Here is a 22,015-nt window from a genome sequence, read left to right on the forward strand (position 1 = left end):
TTAGGAGTCAGACCGCATTAAAAAAAGCCGCGAAGATGCGATGTGGACACCAGCAAAAAATACCGTACTGTGTTCCGATCACTTCCACAGCAAGGACATGAGTACTGTCGACAAGATAGGGCGACGAAGAATTACAAAAGGAGCAGTGCCAAGCAAGGTTCAATTTTCTATAAAGTTATAGTTAAACCGAATAACACTATGTATACAAACTTATTTAATTAGTCTATTTTTTTTTTCATTATTTATGGGAGAATCGTAGAAGGTGGTATCATTATTTACGTCAACTCGCGGTGTAAAATGACATCTACACGCACACATGCATAACAATTTTGTCTCTGCTTCTTTGTTGGGATTGTATGGTGACACTCCATCTAGACATATATATAATCAAAGATGCAGCCATACATACACATGATTACAGATTAAATATTGATAGAGCAATACAATTAGGCCTTCCACTTGGGCCATCCTCTAAAGTCGCGTGGGCCGTCGAATGGGAGTATCGATTCAAGGATTTTACATACAATTAGACGTAATAAAAGGTACTGAAATAAATATAAGCCATTTTCCACTGGTACGTATGATAAGTAAGATTTTAACGAGTGTTTTTCTAAAAGATTTCTAAGGTTTAACGAGTGAGTCATATGTTAACAATAATGTATCGAAAGATAATTACCACTGAAGAATGGAAATAAACCAGAACTGATCGTTACATTTTATGTAATAATGACTATGACACATTTAGTATTATATCGGAAACATTTCTATTCAAGAAGTCTTATTATATTATGAAAAGAATATATTGAATTAAACATCGAACAAAAGCACATATAAATCCAACACAACAACTAACGGCTATTCCCAATGATCTATCTACCTCGCTTACTAGAGATAGAATTTTTACATTAGCCCCACACAAGTAGGGCTGCCATTTCGAATTTCGCCAAACCCGGACAAATATTAAAAAAAACCCGGACATTTGGCGTAAATCGCATTTTTTCCCCGGACGAGTCCGATTTTTTTGTTTAACAAAACAAGACCTAATTTTTAATATTACCATATTACTTAAATTCAATGAGGGCCTTCCTTACATGAAAAGTCAGGGCCGTCTCTAGCTCATGTAGTACCTAGTACCTATTGAAAGATTGTGACTTAATGTATTTCGAAGGTCATAATTAAGAAAGCTCATTTGGAAACTAGGAGTTACCTTCTTGATAGGTTAGACAAAAAAATGTTGAAAAATACAAACAACTGTAAAGTGAAGTCGCCGCGAGCGCAGCGAGCACTTTTGAGCATTTTTGAGTTTTGGGTCACTAAAGCACCTAAACTTGTATAATAAAAAAAATCCGCAAAGTGAAGAAGCCGCAAGCGAAGCGAGCGCAAAATTTTTTGAATATTGGAATATTAAAGTAGCTAAACGTAAAAAAAATTGTGTTAAGAAAAGAAGCCGCGAGCGAAGCGAGCGCGAAAATTTTTGAAATTTGGGACACTTCGACTTCTGCATTATTAGGCGCCCGGGTTATTCGCATACCCAGGCACCCTAGGTTAAGATGGCCCTATGAAAAATGTCCGGGTTTTCCCCGGACACATCTTGAAACCCCGCCCGGACGGCCCCCGGACGGCCTCCAAACGAGGACAAATCCGGGGAAACCCGGACGGATGGCAGCCCTACACACAAGTAATGTAAAATTCCCATTTCTATAAGCAAAACAACACATGGAATTTTGGAAACGGCCGCTAAAAGCACAATGCACAATGACAGATAACATCAAACTGTAATCACTTACTCTGATTCCAATATTAATGAAGCATTTCCCTCGATTAACTCCGCGTTTAAAGTTTACTTTTTCACAACACTCGTGGCAATGAAAATAAACCAACGTCAAATTACAGCTATCGAGCATTGAAAACAATCTGCGATTTAATTTAAAACGAGTGCGATCCTGACGGTTATTGGTCGGAGAGCTTTCACTTTTGCATGCTCTTTTGTCGATAATTCGTCATTATAGGTATCGATATTTCATAATCGGATAGTTGTGAGTTCGGATGTAATAAGTCTGTATATCTTTTCGAAGAATTCTTGGTACTTTTTAATAAAGCCAAGTTGTATGTAAGATTTTTTTTTTGATTTCTAGAAAAGAAACTAATCTTACTTTAGTTTTTCTTAGTAGCTTTTGATTTTAAACAGAAGGCAGGTGCTCCTGTGGCATTGAATAACCCATTTGAGATAGGCTGCACAAGTATCAAGATCTAGTTATAAAGTTTAGATCCTAGTTACAGTTGGTGGGCAGTGAGTAGTTCCCATTTCTAAACATATACACCGACACAGATTACATTTGTATAAAAGAGAAGAAAGATGGCAGCACGTGACGTGGAAACTCAGCCAGAATGTTGGCAGTGCCAAACTGTAGCCTTCTCGGTACAAGGGTTTCAACTTATCAATTACACCGTTCGCTACTTACCGCGCGGAAAGGGCAAATTGATTTAATGTAACCAGAGTGCTTTGACGAATATTATTAACGTCTTTTTCACCCCTCCATTGTGGGGGTAACGCGCGCTTTGTTCTTTCGCACGGTTTTGTTTAACATCGAATCACACTTATCTCAATCACGGGAACGGGTTGTACAGAAGGACCGTGTCTTCATTATCTGCGCCAGAACAAATTATGACAGAATTTTAATCAGCTCGCTACATTGACGGGACCTTGCTAACCCAACAGCTATTTACTTAGCAAAAAATCTGCGCACACTTATATGCAATTAGGTATGTGGCAAGCGTTTAATTATGTAATTAACTTGTCACTGCGGCCTTACTTGTCGGATGGTTTATCTTAAACAATTAACTCTAAAGACTGGAGCTCTTGCTAAACAGCAAAATTTTCTTCAAAAAGACGTTATTGCGTTATGTTAGTAAATCTATCAGATTAGCAACGGCCGGGCCGTCGCTGGGCGTACGTTAATAAATACGTCGAGTACAAGCCCTCTCATTAGAGCGCCATAACTCCTCATTAGTGGGCATGCTAATTAATGTGACGTTTACGAGTACCGGCGGTCGTAACTCAGTCCGCGGCCGCTCGCCCCGCGGCCCGCTCCCGATACGTCAATTCTTATTTTCCAGGGTAAAAAATATTGCACATTTCTTTTCACTAAAGCATCAAACGTAATTGGTATAATCACTTCTAACGATGGCAATTTTGTTACATCTGAAAATTGTTTCTCACTTTTCTATTTGCGGGGTCGATTTATTGCCACTTTAAGCATTTTTATAATAGACTGAACTTAGTTTGTGATGCATTTTCCATTGGGTTATCAGCTGCGTCACTGCATATTGTAGTATTAGATCAAGTGACACACTAACGCGTTAGTTAGGACCACGCAGTGCGTTTGTTGTTCTTTACCGATCGGTTTTGAGTTTAATTCGCCGCCGTCAACACCTGAATCAAATGTTTCCGTTATGAGGCGAACCTTGGAAACCGTCTCAGAAACCTTAGCCACTATTGTATGTTAAACAGAAACTGTATTTAAAATGCTCATTTAAGTTAACTACATAGCATTCGCGATAAAGGGTTTATTATCCTTATCTTACTCTTTTATTTTAAAATACTTTAGAACTCACTCAGTTAAAACGAAATATACTGCAAACATACAAAAAGGCATGGCTGTGCAATTGTTTTTTAATGTTTCGATAGCAATCTAGGCAGCTACCTCGTCCATAGAGCTGGCATCTTTGCATTAAAACGGCCAACACTTTGCATAATTTGTCACTAAACACATGCGCCGTAAAGCGTACATTCAGCAATAAGGCGAATGAGATTAAAATCATTAATTCTAACTTTTATAATGTCAACTCGTGCATTAAGCTGCATTGCAGCAAGGTTTACTAGCCGATGTGGTTTACGTCCAGCTTTTATTAGCATCGAGCGTATTATGAACGCGAGGGGGTCATATCACGCCGGCTCCATCGGGGATCACCGCCGTAATTAAAGCTTCGGGGCGAAAGTTGAACGTGAAGATTGTAATCAGGAGCATAATTTTAAATCAAATTAACACTTCAACTTTAAACCGAGGTCATTAATGCCATTACAGCGAAACAATATGGAGTCGTGACCGCACCGGCCGATATCTAAATAATAAATAAATAGACGAGCGGCTATCAGGGTATCGCATCTCTGCGTTAATGTTCCGCGCCGGAGTTTTATAATTAACAATAAATTCGGTATGTTTTTTGTGGTACCGCGCCGAGGGCTGGTGCATCCATTTTTCCTGCTCTCGATATCGATCTTAATAACACATTCACTATAATGCCGCTATCGGGTGGTCCCTATTGCCTATTCGCACATCATAATTTAACTTTACATTGAAAAGCGCGGAAATACTCGGAAATAATTAGGTGATTCTTCCGAACGCCGCTTGTTATCATACCACTTCGCGAGTAATACGCCTGATCGAGGTAACGATCCCTTTCCTCTCGTTATTGTTACGTGGTATTATAATTAGTTCAAGGAAATACTACCTAGATAGAAAACTTAAAGTAGGAATATCGTATTTTAAAGATCTATTAAAATTATGGATAAACTTAAAATAATACAAGATGCAAGGAATTTAATCTACAGGTAAACGCTAGAAACTATTAGCCATTGGGACAAGAATAAACTGCCACTCTTATACATTTGCGAGTAGTCCGCTTTCTTAGAATCTATTAGATCGTCAGGATTCCATGAAATTCGCTCAAAAACACCAAAAATACTGCACGGGCTGAGTACTCGAGTCCCGGCTCCGTTATCTCGTTATCCTAATGAAGTCTACGCTAATGACGAGTAGGTAAATAATAGGGCGGCTAATGGGGGCTTTATCATTCTCGAGTGCGCTCCAGGTAAGGGCCAATTAGAGAGGCCGACATCGGTCCATATTGTTCAGCGCAGAGCTCGCTTCGATTACGATTATTTCCTAACGACTCTCAACACTGATAAATTGGACAAACTATTGCGAAATGACGTCCGTGGTTTGCGGCACCAACTTTAATTTCCTGTTAAATTGTCGTATTTTACGTGTACCATAAAGTGGCTTATTAGGTACCGAATGTAATTGCATTGCTTTGTAATTGATAGGGTGGTTCGGTCACAGCGGCGGACATGTTTCATTTCGCTAATGAAAGAATTCCCGTCACAACGTAATTAGTTTGTATTATTGTAACTGCGAGTGCGTTATTGTGACGTTTCCTTTGTATATTATTCAATTTATAAACGGTAATGGAATGTGGTTGTAATTATCGAATGTTTGTAGCCTTGTGTTTGCAGATTATGTGGTTTGATTAATTTTAATTATTCTTGGATTAATTTTAGTAAAACAAAATAATTAAATTGTGATATTAGTCACACGTTAAAGTTAAAAATGATTTAACATGCACTATTATTTCAGTCGAAACATCCACCATAAATTGGCTTCACAAAAACAAAAATATCACGATGAAATTGAATCGGAAATAAAGTCGAACGCTTAAAATCGTTGTCTGTAAACAATTCTTGAAATGTCCGGTACAATATCGGATCCCGCAATTATCCGACAGTGGGCGGGCTAATTATCGCATCAAGCCGACCGAGGGAGCCGGCCCGGGACGAGCGCGGCCCGGACACGGAAAATATTTTCCCTTCAGTTTTTTTGAGCGAGTCGCAGTTATCACCTGTTATGACTCTCTCTGCACTTTCAATAAACACAGCTGCACGTGTACCTATGCTAATTTACTGTATTTTCGTTCTGTCAATTTCTTGTTTTTTCTGTAAATATTCTGTCATACTTGGGTTGCTACCTAATATGTAAAGCAAGAATATTTTTAGTAGACAAAAATTGTCTTTTTTTCTAGTCTGGAATGAATTCAGGTTCAGTACACTAGTATGAGTGCGCTGCTAAACTTAAACAACAAGAAATGAGGGTTCCGGAGAGCTATTGAGACTCTTGTAGGGAGAACTCTTCGATACAATGAGGCAATTGCTTGTACTAACAATCCTGGCACAGACTTGGCGAAAGCCTTATTTATATTTGGTTCGCTTTCTCGCTCAGATCGCAGTTATTTTCTGAAACACTTTTATTAGTAAGTAGATCGGGGATCGTGTAAAGTGCGGGTGGACAGAATTGTGTAGTGCTATAAAGCGCACGGGTTGGAGGCAGGCGTCTTCAATCCCCGGGCCGCTGTGAAACTTCCCGCCGCTGTTTTTTATTGCGCAGAATTTAAATGCATTTTTGATGTTACGAGATGACACGCGGCGGACGTCCGCCCCGCCCGCGTCTCACCCCGCGCCCTATAATTTCCCAACTTGAAACTTCACTACGGTATTAAGCCTTGATTGCTTGAAGAAACTTGGAACATTTTACCGTATTCTTCGGGCTCCCAGTAGATGCTGCGGCGCTAGCGCAGACGTTTATTACTAACAGTGATTTGAATTAATTCAGGATTATTTAGAGAGAAAATTTCGCACATTTAAATTCCAGCCGGCGAGCGTTTCCATTTTGATATCGGTTATCCACTACAATTGTATTCCATTACACGACACATTATCGAGACGATCAATTAATTTTCCATCGCACCTCCAATATAGCGATCAAAAGGGATACCGTGTATTTGAATTCTCTATTACGGTTTTCAATTAAGTAGTTGGGGTTTAGTTTCGACCACATCAGAAGCGGTACACGACAATACGTTTAGCGAGCAGCCGGCGGCGGCCGCGGGCCCGCCCGGCACCTGCCCGCGGATTGACTTCCTCTGACGTAGTTTTTAGCGCTTACTAAAAGGATTGCCGTGTTCGCATTGGTACTTGAGATCGAAAGAAACTTTGAATCCATTTTGGTTTTAAAAATGTTTGATTACGAATTCGATATAGTTGAGTAGTTATGAATGAGTCGGGTCCACGTAAGACGTAGTGTCTCAGGGTCGTAAGGCGAGACGTCCGAGCGGCTTTCCGTGGGCGCATTAATTAGCGGGACCGGGGGGGGAGGGGGAGCTCATGAAAGTTTACCATTTAATTAGAAGGAGCTGCCGCCCACCCCTTACCTTTTGTCGTAATGCTATGAGTATAAGCGCAACTTAGGGTTTCTCATTAGTCATGTATTAAGTTTTAAACAGTTAATTAATTCTAAGTTCCAATACGTATTTTAACGAAGTTTGAACTGAAATTAAAAAAGTTCGAGATGTGTGTAGTGAAATTCTTAATTGGTAACACACGAGCTTAGTCTCAATAAGGTACATACCCACATAGGCATTTCATAAAAGTACATAAAAAAAAACAATTTAAAAAAGGGAAAACTGCTCCGTATAACTTTTTATATAACCCCTAAAATATATTGTTTAAACTTTATAAAAATACCACCTGTATTACATATGGAACGCAAATAAAGATTTGAATTTGAATTTGAATTTGAATTTGAATTTGAAAATAAACAAAACAAAATACCGTCATTCGACAAAATCAAAAGACCTAAAATCATCAAACTCCCGCACGCTTTCAGCGGTCTATTAGCAGATTCCAGTCAAATTTAGTATCTCGTATAACAAAGGGCCATGTCCTAGGTGGCGCTGCGGTGCTGCCGCGTCTCCAATTAGGCTAATGGACACCACCCGACCTGCATTCATACTCGAAATCCTCCACACCAAGCTGCAGCTAATTTTCGCTTAAACGTTACGTAGGGCGCAGACTGGCGGGCTCAACGCGGCGGTTGAACGCTGATGATGATTTAGTGGGTGCCTAGTTAAGTTTTACCTGTTTATTGTAGTGATGTATATGAACTTTATATTACCTAATAATTTGGAATAAACAAGATGTATATAAATTTTTTTTGGATTGTACCTATTCGTGGTTCAATGTATGAGTCGGTTAAGTTTAGTATGTAATTTTATTGAACATACTTAAACTTGTATTAGAATAATAGATAGTATCTACGACACCTCACTATCTGCCTAGCCTTTTCCCAAACATGATGGGCTTTTCTTGAAGCGAGTGAAGCGTATCCGATCTCCTCAACCCAGTTACCTTGGCAACCTGATACCTCTTTTGGAAGCCCAGTTATCATACTTTCATATATTGTAATTACTCTGAAATTTCACCCATTATGGAATGAACATAAAATTATTTGTAGTTATTATGTAATAACTGTGGCTACTAAGACAAAACAAACATTACTCAGCTTCCGCCCGCCCGTCTGTCCCGCACTCGCTTCGGCATGCATCGCGACTCATTACTCCACTAATGGAGGCCGTAATGAACCAATCTAACAGATTGCTCTCAAATCTTCAGCCAACGCCACTGATTTGAAAGCTCTGCCCTGAGACGTAGCTATCTTTTAAATTAAATACTCTCTTACATTAACGGAATAACATACTGAACTAATGTTCATAATACTGTGCCAAAGTTAATTTGACAGAACCATTTACTAACTACGCCCAATGATCCTCGTTAATTTAGCACCTAATTAAATTTGTTTGACAGCTCGACACGCGAGTTCTAATCGCCAAGGTTAAGTCGCGACTTCCAGCGAACTTGTTCACAACTCCAATTTGTAGCTCCGTTTGTGCGACTCGGGAAGTTATATTAAAAGGTCCACAGTAATTTTCTTGACAAACACAATGAATAATGAATGGCGCAATATAAAATTCGGATTGAGGAGGGCGCCTCGTCATGTGTCCCACCCGACATGTTTGTCTCTCTTAATTCTGTGTGTTTTTGCTAATTGAGTCCCGCTTCGGTATCACCTGAGCACCGCGCAAACGCTCGTCATCGCTCGCTTCGTTAATCTATTATTCATCCAGAAACACTAATTAAAACGTAAACGCGTACTCTTTATGCCGGCGGGCCTCGCGCGACACTCGCTCCTTCCGCTTGCGTTCCACGGTGCGAATTCAATCAACTCTAAATTCAACATAAGGCGCAAGATTTATGATCGACACAAATCGAATTCGCTAACAAACAATATCGTATTCGAACGCGGTACGTGGGATACGATACGAGTATATCAATATTGCAGGCGCTATTAATACGTCCGTCTCATGAGCGGGCGGGGTAGCCCGACCCCCCGCCGCCCCACTCCCCTTAGTCGCCGCTCTTAATTGAATGAGGAGCGGGAATTGTTTCCCAAAATGAAACAATTAATTGTGCAACGGCTATTCCGCCTTACATGGATAATACGTTCGTTTATGGCCTCCTAACGCGGCTGCACGGCGTCCTTTATTGGACCGACTCTAGGAATTTGTGTTCATTGGAGCTCGTATCCAAAATTTAATCGAGAATTTATAAGGACATCTCTTTGTTGTCCCGGAGCGGGAGTTTTTGCAGCTGGCCCAGTCGGGATTGCATTGTGCAATGTTTAAAAAGATGTCGGTTCTAAGCTAACCGCAAGCACTCGCCTCAACAAATGCGGGTTGTACATTATGCACCCGTTGCCAACTTACGATGGCGAGAACGAGCCGTTTAGTTTGAAGCGAGACGTTTAAAATTTTCATGGTCAGGTCATAGAGCACGTGTAATGCGGTTATACCGCGAGGAAATTCAGTGGAACACGCTAACATGTGGCGCATTCAACTCGAAGACGCGTCGTAAACCGCCTTTACGCCTCTCGGAGAGAGCTGCTCAAAACTTTTCATATTCGTCGACCGTAAAACAAGCCAAAAAATACGACCGACGAAAAACATTGTAAATAGTAGCGGGTTATCGACGGAGCCAGCCTCGCTGCAAAATTAGTTTTTAAAACATAGTTTTAACTATCCCGGTTCCTCCAAAATGAGTGGTGCTTCCAGTTTAATGTTTTGCAAAGTATTCGCCATGTGGAAATAATTATTCACTCAGACATTACGATCGCTCATCTCAAAAAGTACTTAAAGTCTGGTAGAATTAATAGGCAAGCGCCACTAATCACCAAAATATACAGCTTGCATTATCAGTGCACACACGTAGGCCGCACGCACACACATGCAGCTTGGCTCGCAGACGGGGTGGTGCACGCCACACTACTAGGGGCACACATTCAATTTGCTATTTATCCGGGAATGGATCTAAGTCATTACTTAGCTGAGCGAGAGAGATGAGAACGGGATGCACTGGAAATTACACGGCGAGCCAGTGTTCACAGCCAGCACTACTATGCGTGCCTTCGTTTACTACACAATATGTACCCACCGCATTTGCCAAATGTGCACGATACGACTTCATTTACACAGTTAAACCAGGAACGATCATATGGTACTATTATTGTCCACTTTATTTAAACATACTTAAGGAGTCGATTATGTTGACCATTTAACGACTCTAGTCTCCTAAGAATGATGTCTCAATGGGTGATGAATGAGTACAATGTCTTTTAGAAAAGAGAAAGTAATAAGGAGTTAATTTCTATTGAAATCTTGTCATTCATCGAACGACCATTCAACCGTGGGTATTTAACAAGTTAATGACGTTACAACGTTAGGAACTATAGTTGTTGAATCTGTATAACTTCAAGGCATAAAGACTTCTTCAACCACATTCACTAATAAGACCCTCGAAGTCCAAAAACTCGCGCTCGAGAACAGCACGCAATTTTCTCGTACAGCTAATTTGACATTAGAGAAAGTTTCGCAAGTGTAGGGCGCGATCCGGCAGGACGAAGCGCGGCCGATGGGCGCCCTCAATCACAGGAAGTGCCCCATCTCATTGCGGAAGTGGTTTCTCTTGTCGTCTCCCTCGCACGGCCTCGCTTGTTTTGTGTTTTGTAAACTTGTGCCGTTAATGGACGGACTCTGCTTGATATGCCGCGATCGAATGCATTTCGCTTGATGAAAAACTCAGATTTTTGTGTGTTATTTTTTTTTTAGTTTGGTTCCGTATGTTGGTTTCTGTGGTAGTGTTGGATGTGTTGGGAGGTCGGTGTTGAGATTTTTTATCATTGTTCTGTTCTGTTGGTTGGCTGTGGGCTGACTTGTTTCTGGCAGTAGTTGCAATTTTTTCAACAGCTTATGATTTTGTCCAAAGAAAGGAAAACTGATGACATTAATTTCATAAAGAGTCAAATGTATATAGTCTACTTGCTGTCGTGTTTGTTACCAAAAAGATATAAAAAAATCGACTGAATCTGAGTAGAAAAATAATGTCACCACGTGTCCTATCTTAACTACACTTATCACTATCACAATAAAATGCAAAGAAATAGACTGTCTAAAGAAACAAGCAATTTGTCCTTCTATTTTTATTTTCCACTCAAATGCGTTCATTGACTGGCGGGACGGCCTGGCTTGATTAATTCTTATCTAGGGCCGGGCCTACGTCACGGGATAAGGTACGGAGTTCCCGGGATAAGGAGAGGGTTCCCGGGTTGTTTGGTCGCCCCACTAGCCTCTATACTGACGTTATTTATAAGTTTCATGTTAATTGACAGAGACAATTTTATTCGTACCAATTCGTTGCTTTTTAAAAGAATATAGACAGAAATGTGCTGAAATAGTTTTAACTCGGGAAAGTTTAGAAAAATTTAAGTTTATTTTATACACATTAAAGTTGAAAAAATATTCTAGAATCGGTTCAGTAGTTTTCCTTCATTTTTTTTTATTTGGTATTCAAGGTAGGTATGGACTGATATTAAGCATGTTTTCTTTACCTATGTGTATATCTTTATAGAGGAAGTATCTTTAAAACTAATTGAGCAAATTAATTAAGGCTGAATGCATAGTAACTATGTTTCAATTGCAGGACTTCCTAGTTGCCTAGAGATCATAAATATAAATAACAATATTAATTAACTATTTAATGTTATAGACACAAGTGCAACAACTATAGACAACCTTCAATTAATGCTGTCTAGCTGTTAAATAAAATGTTTGAACTAAAAATAATTATCTCTTAATATCTTGTTGACTTATTTACCAGATAAAACCGGTTACATATTTATACAAGTGCCTATAATTTTGAAGTTATATGGCAAGAACTCTATGAAAATTATATGCTTTTTTATAATTTATATTGAAATGGGAAATAGTGACATGTTATATTTTATTCAAATTCATGCTTATTTTTAGAATCCCTGTTTACAGGAACTTTTTAATATGGTAAATGGAAATGACCTTTTAGGAAGAGCTTTTACAGAGATTTGTAAACGCTTCAGGCTTACAAGTATCCTAATTAGAAATTAATGTATTCTTAAAAACTAAGTTACCATCTTGTTAAGCTTTTATCATATCCTTAAAGCAAACAAAAATATAAAATTCCAAAGTGAAACTTTCTAGACATTCATGTGTCTGAGATACACCTGTCAAATTACACTCATTCAATCTTTCATGCTTAATAATAGCTTTTATTTCAAATAGTAAATTCTTCTAAGATTTAACGTTAGAATTATTTTGCTTGCCCGCAGAAATACAATACTATTATCTAGAATTTTTATTTATTTCTATCTATGTCAAGGCATCTTCCTTGGTCTTAGCTATGAAATCCGTCTTAACAGCCGTCCAGTTAATTTAATTTCGCTCATATAAAAATAAATATATTTTAAAGGTAAGGTTACACCGGCGCTGAGTGGTGCACTGATAAGGGCGCCCGATTAAAATGAATCACAACGGTGCTGCTAATTGGGCTGGCCTGGCGGCTCATCCAATTAGCCGGGACTTAGAAACCCGTGGCCGCAGGCCGCCGGGACCGGGCGCACCCCCGCTCTAATCTACCCTGTCTGTTCCACTAATATGAACCGTCACAACCGTGTACACACTGCCTTACTTGCGGGAAACAATTGCAACTACTGCTAAAATAGACACACAATATTAGTGCTGCAATCATTCGGCCATGCTTTATAATCCTACAGCTCCTATATTCATTCCATTTCAGCGTCTCTTCATAATTTTTGAACATTATTTTCAATGTTCCTTTTCTTAGCGTGAGTGCTTAGCAATTTATGTGTATATTTCGGAATGTTGATGAAAACTCAGTTGTTTAGGCGAGGCGCGGTAACGACTCCTTTCAAGACTTCGCGACGCCTTTAATGACATCGAAGTCGGTGAGGCCGGGTTCGCGTGCGCAGTTCTTGTTATTTCTTTATTACAAAGGAGTGCCTCATTAATTTGGCAGCCCCTCAGGGTTGAGAGAGTCGCGAACCCTTGACCTCGTTCGCGAGAGCCCGCGACACTGAACCGTTCCCAAATTGAAAAGCTTACGCACCTAGCGATACATAATTAACGATCCTCATTACTCGGTAACAGACACCACGGCTCACTCGCGCCCTCGTCCGCGTCTCCCCGCGTCCTCGCCTTCAGCCGTCAGTGTGACCAGCTCCTACGCTTACTCACGGACTTTTCGCACGGACCGTGAAAAGCCGCGCTTCTCGAAACGGAAAACGACATAAAAGTCAAACTTAGATCATTCCAGTCCCAGACATAATTCCTGGACTCATCGTTCCAGCTAGACAGTTTCTATTATCCTTAATAGCATCCGTAAGAGTTTTAAAATGGCTTCAATAGTAAAACTTGTTCTCAGGAAGTGTTCGCAGGCCACGCAGAGCACGGCATCCGAGGAAGTTCGATATTGAATGTCGCATTTTATCGGATAAATTGGACGACAAAGCAGGCTGGCGGAAAAATCCTAATTTGTTGTTATAATGTAGGAGATGTGAGTCTGAGACGCGCGACGCGCCTCGAGCTGGAGTTAATTTGGAGGAGGGCCCGGGGACCGCATGTAAAGAGGCTAATGAACGCGTCGGCCGCCGGCGGGCCAGCGTGTCCGCGGACTCGTGCATTTTTAATGGCGCACGCTAGCACACTCACTATTAATATTTACCGAACACGTCAAGAGGGTGCACTTTACCTTTTAGTTAACTAGCGTCCGGCCGTTCATTAAATTTTCACGCGCGTCAGTTTCGGGCGAATTTTCCGCGGCGCTGACCGGCCGGCGCTGCCGATAACGAGGCGGACCACGCTCGTTACAGCCGCCGAGCGCTCCGCTCGCCCCGCTCCCCGCTCCCCGCTACCAAACCCACCCAAATTTTATTAATAATAAACTGTAACTGAAACGCGGCTTTGAAGTAAGAGAGCGACTCGAACGCTCGTTATCGGGAATTATGCGAAATCCTTTGACGTATACACTTATTTCTTTAAAGTTTACGTAAGAATCAACTACGTTATTGTAACTTTACGAGTTCTTAGTAATATATCCAGTATAAGTCAAATTTTGCTTTGAACGTAAAACTTGTCGGGAACTTGATTTCATAAGTATCTAGGTAACAGATGGGTTATCGATACTCGTGTATAATTATGATATTAAAATGTGATTATTATTGAGGCTCTATTCTGGGAAGCTTATAGTGAAGTTGTAGGATTAAATACGATGATTTGATGAAGTTGTCAGTGGTGGAGACAGGCGTTGACAGCGGATGAGAGCTTATCACTAAGACGCGAATGATGATTAATGTGCGGTCATCGAGCCGACAGACGCGACACAAAGCCGCACCACTACGCATACGCATAGCCTGTAGGTACATATTTTAAAATCACTTTATATAATGTTTAGTTCAAGTTAAGTGTACGTTTTATTTTGATATAATTTGATAAATATTATATAAACAAAACTTTAAATTTCCCGTCAACAAATTATCCAAAAGCACTATTTATTAGCAAAAATAATCTCCGTATGCAATCGGTGTAATATAGCAGTGTTTAACCCATTATCGGTAGGGCAACACTTTTGTATGATAGTGTGCGCCTTACCTGTGCGTGCTTACCGTGCATGAATAAGCAATGAGCGCGGGCGCACGCTACGCGACAAACGGCCGCGGCGCACGCGACGCCGCCCTAGTCCGCCCGCCCTAATTTATTGCCGCCCGCCCAACGCTCACTATCACTCTTATATCTTACCTCGCGATATCTTTAGCGGCTCTCGTTGTGTTTATGGCACTCGCATATTAGGCGAAATTACTAAGTAGAGCTTTTCGGGTAATCTGTTTGAGGTTATAAAGAATAGTGTATACTTTGAAAAATTGCTCTCCAAAATGTGAGCAAGGCGCCATTTCGTAGGAAAAATATATTTATACGTTTACTTAATTTCTCTTATTATTTATTATCACCCAGTTCTCAATTGACAAAAATACTCCATGAAGTCCCACTAAACAGTTTAACATCTGACCCTAAGCCTCAGAGCTCCATATCATCCATTATGGCGTGGAAAAAGGAAAACTTTGTAAAGGACATCCTCACTGAGTCCATAGGTCTTCCAAAGTTTCGCCGCGCTGCAATTATTTTTGAGAAGGAAACTCCTGAAGTTTCATTTAAATTAAAAAATAGAAATATGTTTACAATAAAAAAGTAATTGTTTTTTTTTTCTTGTTTCCGTCTAAAAACTAGTTGGCAGAGAGTACACTGTTTCTTCGGTCTCAAATAAGCCAACCCGGTCACCCACTTTCTTTAAAATCAAAACTCATTAATTTTGCGTAATTATTCACAAAAGCACAAAGTACCAAAACTTTCCATGCACAACTTCTATTAGGAAACGAACTTTCGAATGAAAACAAAGCGAGTCTCACACGTGGCAGACAATTAATCAACACGTACAAGACAAAGGCTTACTTCATAAACCTTGGGCCGATAGACCTCGATGCAATATCGTCGTACGTCGGCCGACTGTTTGCCGACCGCTCGAAGCCGCGCCACCGCCTACAACTATTAAATTATTGAGGCCCAGTCTTGCATTGTCTCGCGAAAGTCCGTCCGGGCCCCGATTGTCGGCCGGATCGGGCCCAACCCGCCGCCAATATAAACAGTCGTTAGTGTTGTTACAATCGAATAGGAATGTCCCGAATGTGCGAGTATCGTTCGCTAGGAATCGTTTTGTATTGAGTTAGTGCCCGCACGCGTCCCCGTGTTTGCTCTAGTAGTTAATGGAATGCCGATGGACCATTGTGAGCGCAGAGGCGTTTTCTATTCAATGGCCGATATTAAATTGAACGCACATACGCAGAAGTTCCTTACGGTATGTCTGTAATAACCGAAATTTGTGTTAGAAGCGGGCCTATTGTCTATTCAATAAATACTGTGCTTAAACGTATGTAGATGCCGAAATTAATGCAAATACATTGTAATTTGGTTTATTTAATGGAATCTTGGAGAATGTAATGAAAACTTAGAATTTCTTAGTATAGATTGCATAACTAAGGTTACTGGTTATAATGCAGTTTCTGGTACAATAGCTACGAATCGTTTCGAGTTTAATATAGCCTTCCATTCTTGAGCAATATCGTATATCGGTGATTACGGTGCAGCGGGCGAGGTCACGCGACCCCCTGACCCGGGCACCGTGTCCCTGACCTTTACAGGGTTGCACACACACATACAGACACTTACACGAACTATTTTTGGCAACTTTTTTGCCGACCTGTACCTTCGTTAGTTGGTCTTACGGTTTGTTGACCCCAATACGTTTGATTCTAATTGAATTAAGTTGGGTATGAATACCGTGAATTTTTAAACGTGGTCTGAAAGGGTCTTTTATTGGGATGTAAATAAGTGTTGCCTAGACGATTGCCTATCCTTGTTTTCAGAAAAAGTATTCAAATTGGTGAGTACTTGAAGGAATTCCCTCAGGTCAGCGATGAAACTACATAAACTGGGCTACCCTATATTTTTACCTACTTTGTAGTTATGGTATTTTAGCATCTTTAATACCAGTGTTCTAAATACAATCTAAATAAAATGCTTCAAGCTTAGAACTATTATAGGTATTGATTACAAACACATGAGGGGTTACACACTGCCCTCAACTGACCTTAACGAATTGCAGCCCCGTCTGCACTATAATGACGTTAGGTCAGAAAGGTGCATGGAAATCTAGGCTTCCTCTGTATGTTGTACGGCGGTTTTGTTGAAATTAGGGCTTTTTAGTCAGTATATCCGTGTTTTTTAATATGTTGGGAAACCAGGCTGGGGAACCAGAGAATAAATTATTACTACTAGGTATGGTTGTTTTTAAAAGACTTGTGCAAAACTCACATAATTAGTTGCGAACAAAAAATAGATACAGATACAAAAATAATCATGATGCATGAAACATTAATAACAAATCATAATTGCATTGAATTATGCAAGAAGACTTGCGAAAATAATATGTTCATATATTAAGAGCAGTGAACAAGGCTGAAATGCGCCACCGTAACACACCATTACATCGCCTCCACAAATATTATGCATGTTTAATTAACGCCATTCCTAATTCATAATCCGACAGTGATAAATTAGACAGCTCCGTCCGCCCGTAATTAGGTACGCAATTATCGCAGCCCGTTTGAATTCATTAATGCTGAAAGTACCAACTGTAGGTGAACGTGATTTATTAGTCACCTCAGTCTTGATAGCAATTAATATCGCGTTACAATCACCCCCTATCACCGCACAGGTATCCTCGATTTTTAACACGAACGAGCCGCCGCGTGAAATAATTAATCAGCCACACAAGATCCTCATATTGCTCCCCCCGTCCTATTATTAGGCAATAAGCGTGTTTTCCGCGGCCACCGGGCGCACGTAATTGGAAACCCTATACGGCTATTTAATTTACCTAGCCGCCTGAGCCGCACCACCTGGCTCGATGGCGAAACAATTGCCGAGCGCCTAATTATATTTTAATCGCAACATGCCCCCCGCCCTGCGTGGCCCGCCGGCCGGCCGAGCGAGGGGGGGGTCACAACACCACTAATTCATTTGTGCGGCGAGGCTCGTCCAGCGCGCCCGCCTCAGACCCTGTTTATTCTCATAGGAGAGTTTAGGTCTCCTAAAGCAATACCCACGCTTAAACATATTAACCAAAGCATTTACGTGAAGGGTTTAATTATGCACTTTACGTTCTTGGGCACAATGGCGTCAAGTTAATTAAGTTCTGCTCGTTTAAAGACTTGACGTGAGTAGATTGTTGCTTTTGGATAAATTTAATTTATGCATTAAAATTCGTCGTTTTTAGCGTGCTGACATAATGCATGTTTGGAGGCAGTTCCATAAAACTTGCACAGAGTTGATCAAGTGCAATAAATATTAAAGTTACAATATCATTGTTAGAACACTCCGTGTACGCGAGCAGCTGTTGCCTCCAACTATGCCAATTGTGTGGAGGCTTTTGTACTCCGTATTAACTATGAAACTATTATAGCAGTACAAGCCTATCGCCCGAGCTACAAATCAATTTGCCATTCATACATTTTGAGAGAAATTTCGTAAGGTACCTTATATCAAGTTTGACAATATTAGTTCAACATACTCGTGTTATTGAAGCAAGTTGTTAGGACAACAGCAGTGGCTGTTCGGACGCCTCGTGTATTGTGTAGGTAATCAATTTCACAGCGATATGTGTGAAAAATGGACGCGAGCGGCGCCCTGCACCCGCGCTGTGATATATAGCCACTAAATGCTTTACTTACAATTACTTTAAGATATATTGGCAAACGTGAGAAGCCATATACAACATTTTGTTATTTTATGGATGAAAATATATAAAAATTTTGCTCTAGGATCTGCAATAAAATTATATTCTTATGTAATTTTCCAAAGTGATAAGTTCAGAGTTCCGGCGAAGTTACGAGGTGTCGGACATGTGATGCGATTTAGTGTTGCTCCTGCGCCCAATCTGCATTAGCATGAAAGCCTCCTTGAGAGGCGGCGCGGGGGGGCCCGCGGCTATGCTGCGCATTGGCCATTAGCGTGATTACAGAACCCCCTCCATCCACGAATTCTTCAGGCCTCTCATCTCATAATACTACATATTTCATTATTTATGTAAGCCCTGTTTTTACTCCAATCTCTCTCGGAGATTACACGCACAATCAACCTAATTTCGCTCAAGGTTATGCCGGAGATGTTTTAAAATGAATTTGTAATTGTTTCAGATGATGTCGTGTTCGTACTTGAGCGCGGCGGCCATGGCTCCGGAGGCGTCGAGCGCTGCTTGCTGGACGCCGCCCGCGATGTGTCCGCCGGCGGAGGCCCCGGCCGGCATGCTCTCGCCGTACGTCCGACCCCCGAGCCTGTTGAGCCTGCAGCCCGCCCCGGCCGCGCCCGGCCCCTCGCACGAGCCCGCTCTCGACCTCACGAAGCCGTCGACATCCCTCAAATGTCATCTCCCGTCTCCGGCCAGCGACGGCGAGACTGAGTGACAGTGTTGTGCCACAGACAATTTATTGAACTTACGACACAGACAAAATTATTACTGACAGCTGGGAAGCTGGCCGTCAGTAACAATTTTTCTTCTGTCAGTGAACTGTTAAGTTATACGTTAGTACCTACTACATATTTAATTTCGGTTGTGAAAATGGCAATTTATATAACTTTAACTTGCTATATGTAAATTTCCATTAAATTACTGATACTTAAGAGTTGAACAGAACGAGATGTGTTAAACACAAGCGTGTTGTTTCTATTTTAAATTAAAGTGATAATTAATGGTGGACGTGGAAAGATCAAGCATATCTTTAATGTTAAAAAACTGTTGTTTTTGAAGCACTCTTTTATTTTATATGAACTCGATCCATCGAACAAAATAAATTGTAACTGCGTAATTTTGTGAATACTGTTGTAGTACTTGCGCAGATTGCAATTTCACCATCGAAACAACAAATGAATATGCATTTTATCAGCAAACATTAATTTAAATAAAATTGAACGAAATATTAAAAATGAAGTATTCGCTCAAGAAGCAAGTTGCATTAATAAATACATTAAGTGTATGCAATCTAGCCTAAAGGGTATTTGGGGTTACATCTGCGTTAAAAAAAAATTAAAGAATCATGTGACCCTAAAACTCGTTGCGTCTTGCAATATTTGTTGGCAGCCATAAAATATATTATAAAACGTAAGAAAGCAATGTCGAATCTTGCCAGAGATTGTACTTTTTACTTTAATTTTAATTACCGCTATGATATATCGCAACAACAATGTTTCTTGCGCACGCCTCCCTGTGATTTGCAACCTTGCTGTGTAAATAGTTCTCTCGTCTTTTGTTATTTCTTTGTAAACGAGCTGTAAATCAATTGACTCGTTATTAATACGTTTATATTGTAAATATTAGTATAAACATCATAGATTTAAGTAGACACATCTTGTACCTAAGCGAGGGCTTGTTAGGCAACTTTTATTTGAAAAGCCGATTCAAAACACAAAAGCATTTTTTTTTTGTTTGACGTAATGGTAATGTGGAAGTTAATAACATTACTACATGGCTTTTGGTTTACGAATCGGAACTCTTTTCTGAAGAAAAATTGCCTAATGTGTTCCGATGCTAAAGTTTGGGCGCAAAACTTCGTAGCAATAATTTTGATGCCAACATCTTTGAAGTTTAAATTCAAGTAAATAACGGTCTCTGTATATATTGATCTACGTTTTACCAGTTGTTCGATCGATTTTTAAATGTATACAGTTATTGTATATAAGTAACCTTAAACGCTAACATTCCTTTATATGTGTACCTATGAATAAGTCGTTGCAGAAAAAGTTGGCGAAATAAACCAAAGGAAATAATGAAAACAACAAATAAACTGTTTTTCTCGTAATCCAGGTTCTGTACTTAAATAAGTAATACTGCCCTTTACGGTAAAGTGTGATGATCAATCACGTGCCAGTTTATAAATGGACGTTTTAAAAGATATGACGCTCCTATAGCCCACATGTATTAAAAAAAATGTTATTAAATATTATGAAACAACCATTAAATAAAAAGGAAAAACATGAGTTTTTTGTTCAGTAATTATTTCCCGAAGGTTTATATCGACGACTGAAACTCCATATAAATATTACATAGAGTCAGCTCAATATTCATTCAGAATACTATATTTATTCTTTATACTCAACGACGTTAGTAAATTCATGATAAAATACTTTCCTTTTATTGGAATTCAAGATTTTAGTGGTTAGAACTTTAATCAGAACTGTATGTCATTAGATTGTATCTGACAATGTTTGTGGCCGGCATACAATATAATGTTAGCGTTTAGTGAATCTTGCCATCTAAAGATATGTTTAATTTACGGAAAACACCACAGGGTTTTGGTCTGACTTATGTTATAGAGAACGACCTTAGTATCAGACAGGTTAAAATATGATAGCCCTTTAAAAACGCTCGGGCAGTTGCCGACAATACGTCTGTCATTTTCGTTCAAGATCTTCGGTCTCAAGTCACACCTGAAGCCTGTGGCGGTTTGTTAGAACGACAGTTATGGTGTTACCAATACACAAAGAAAGAACATACAATACCTAGCCTAAGAGAGCCGGTGACAGGAGGAGAAAATAAAATTTTGTAAATTATTTACGCTGTTTCAATTCCCAAATATACCTTACCTACCTGACAAATATACAGTTCGTGGCTAAGTAAAAGCCGCATGAGAAAATCAATCATAAGGTTAAGCAATGCTTGGCGCGGTAAGCACTTGGAGGGAGATCATCTTTACCTTAAGCCCTAACGAGATCTATCCTTCGTGTCTCGGAAAGCACGTTTTTGAATGTACCAAAGATGCATATACATCAACTGGATGAATTAGGATGTACGTTGAAGCGAAGTAAGTATTAAGTATACTGTGGTTGAAAGCTTAAATAAAAAAACCACTACCTACCCCTTAGTAAGCTATTATGATTCATGCTATCAAGAGTTGGTAAATTTTTACATCTACCATACCAAGACATGGCTCCATCGAAAATAGCCCTAAACTGGCTTTGTGCAGTAGATCTCTGAAAGTTTTTTACGCAGCCTGAAACTGGATTCAGTAAAAGAATCTTTCGAATTAGTAACTCCTTATATGGAAAATACGGCAGTTTAGTTTAAAATGGTAATAGAAAAAAATTTACAAGTAATAATGTATACCGGCTGATATTGATCCACGAAGTGGTAAAGAAATAAAGAGAAAAGATATTTACACATTTTATCATCGTCATGCCTTTTCAACTAAATATTTTGACTGCCTAGCTGACAACCCACAACCCAATTAGCAGATAACATAACCCTATCTTTCTTTTAGACTTCTTACAATCATCTATTTCTGAGAAATCTATTTTG

At 39.9% G+C, this 22,015-nt stretch overlaps 1 protein-coding gene across 3 annotated transcripts in view; it reads left to right on the forward strand.

The window, feature by feature from the left end:
• LOC110371071 (LIM domain transcription factor LMO4) overlaps positions 1–21,270 on the forward strand; it is a 147,027-nt gene extending 125,757 nt beyond the window's left edge. For all 3 annotated transcript variants that reach the window (XM_021327158.3, XM_021327157.3, XM_021327159.3), the window contains exon 5: positions 18,861–21,270. The gene's annotated coding sequence lies outside the window, so the exon portion shown is untranslated. The remainder of the gene's footprint in view (positions 1–18,860) is intronic.
• The last annotated feature ends 745 nt before the right edge of the window (positions 21,271–22,015 follow it).

The sequence above is a fragment of the Helicoverpa armigera genome, chromosome 6 (genome assembly GCF_030705265.1).
Source record: "Helicoverpa armigera isolate CAAS_96S chromosome 6, ASM3070526v1, whole genome shotgun sequence".
Taxonomy (NCBI): Eukaryota; Metazoa; Arthropoda; class Insecta; order Lepidoptera; family Noctuidae; genus Helicoverpa; species Helicoverpa armigera.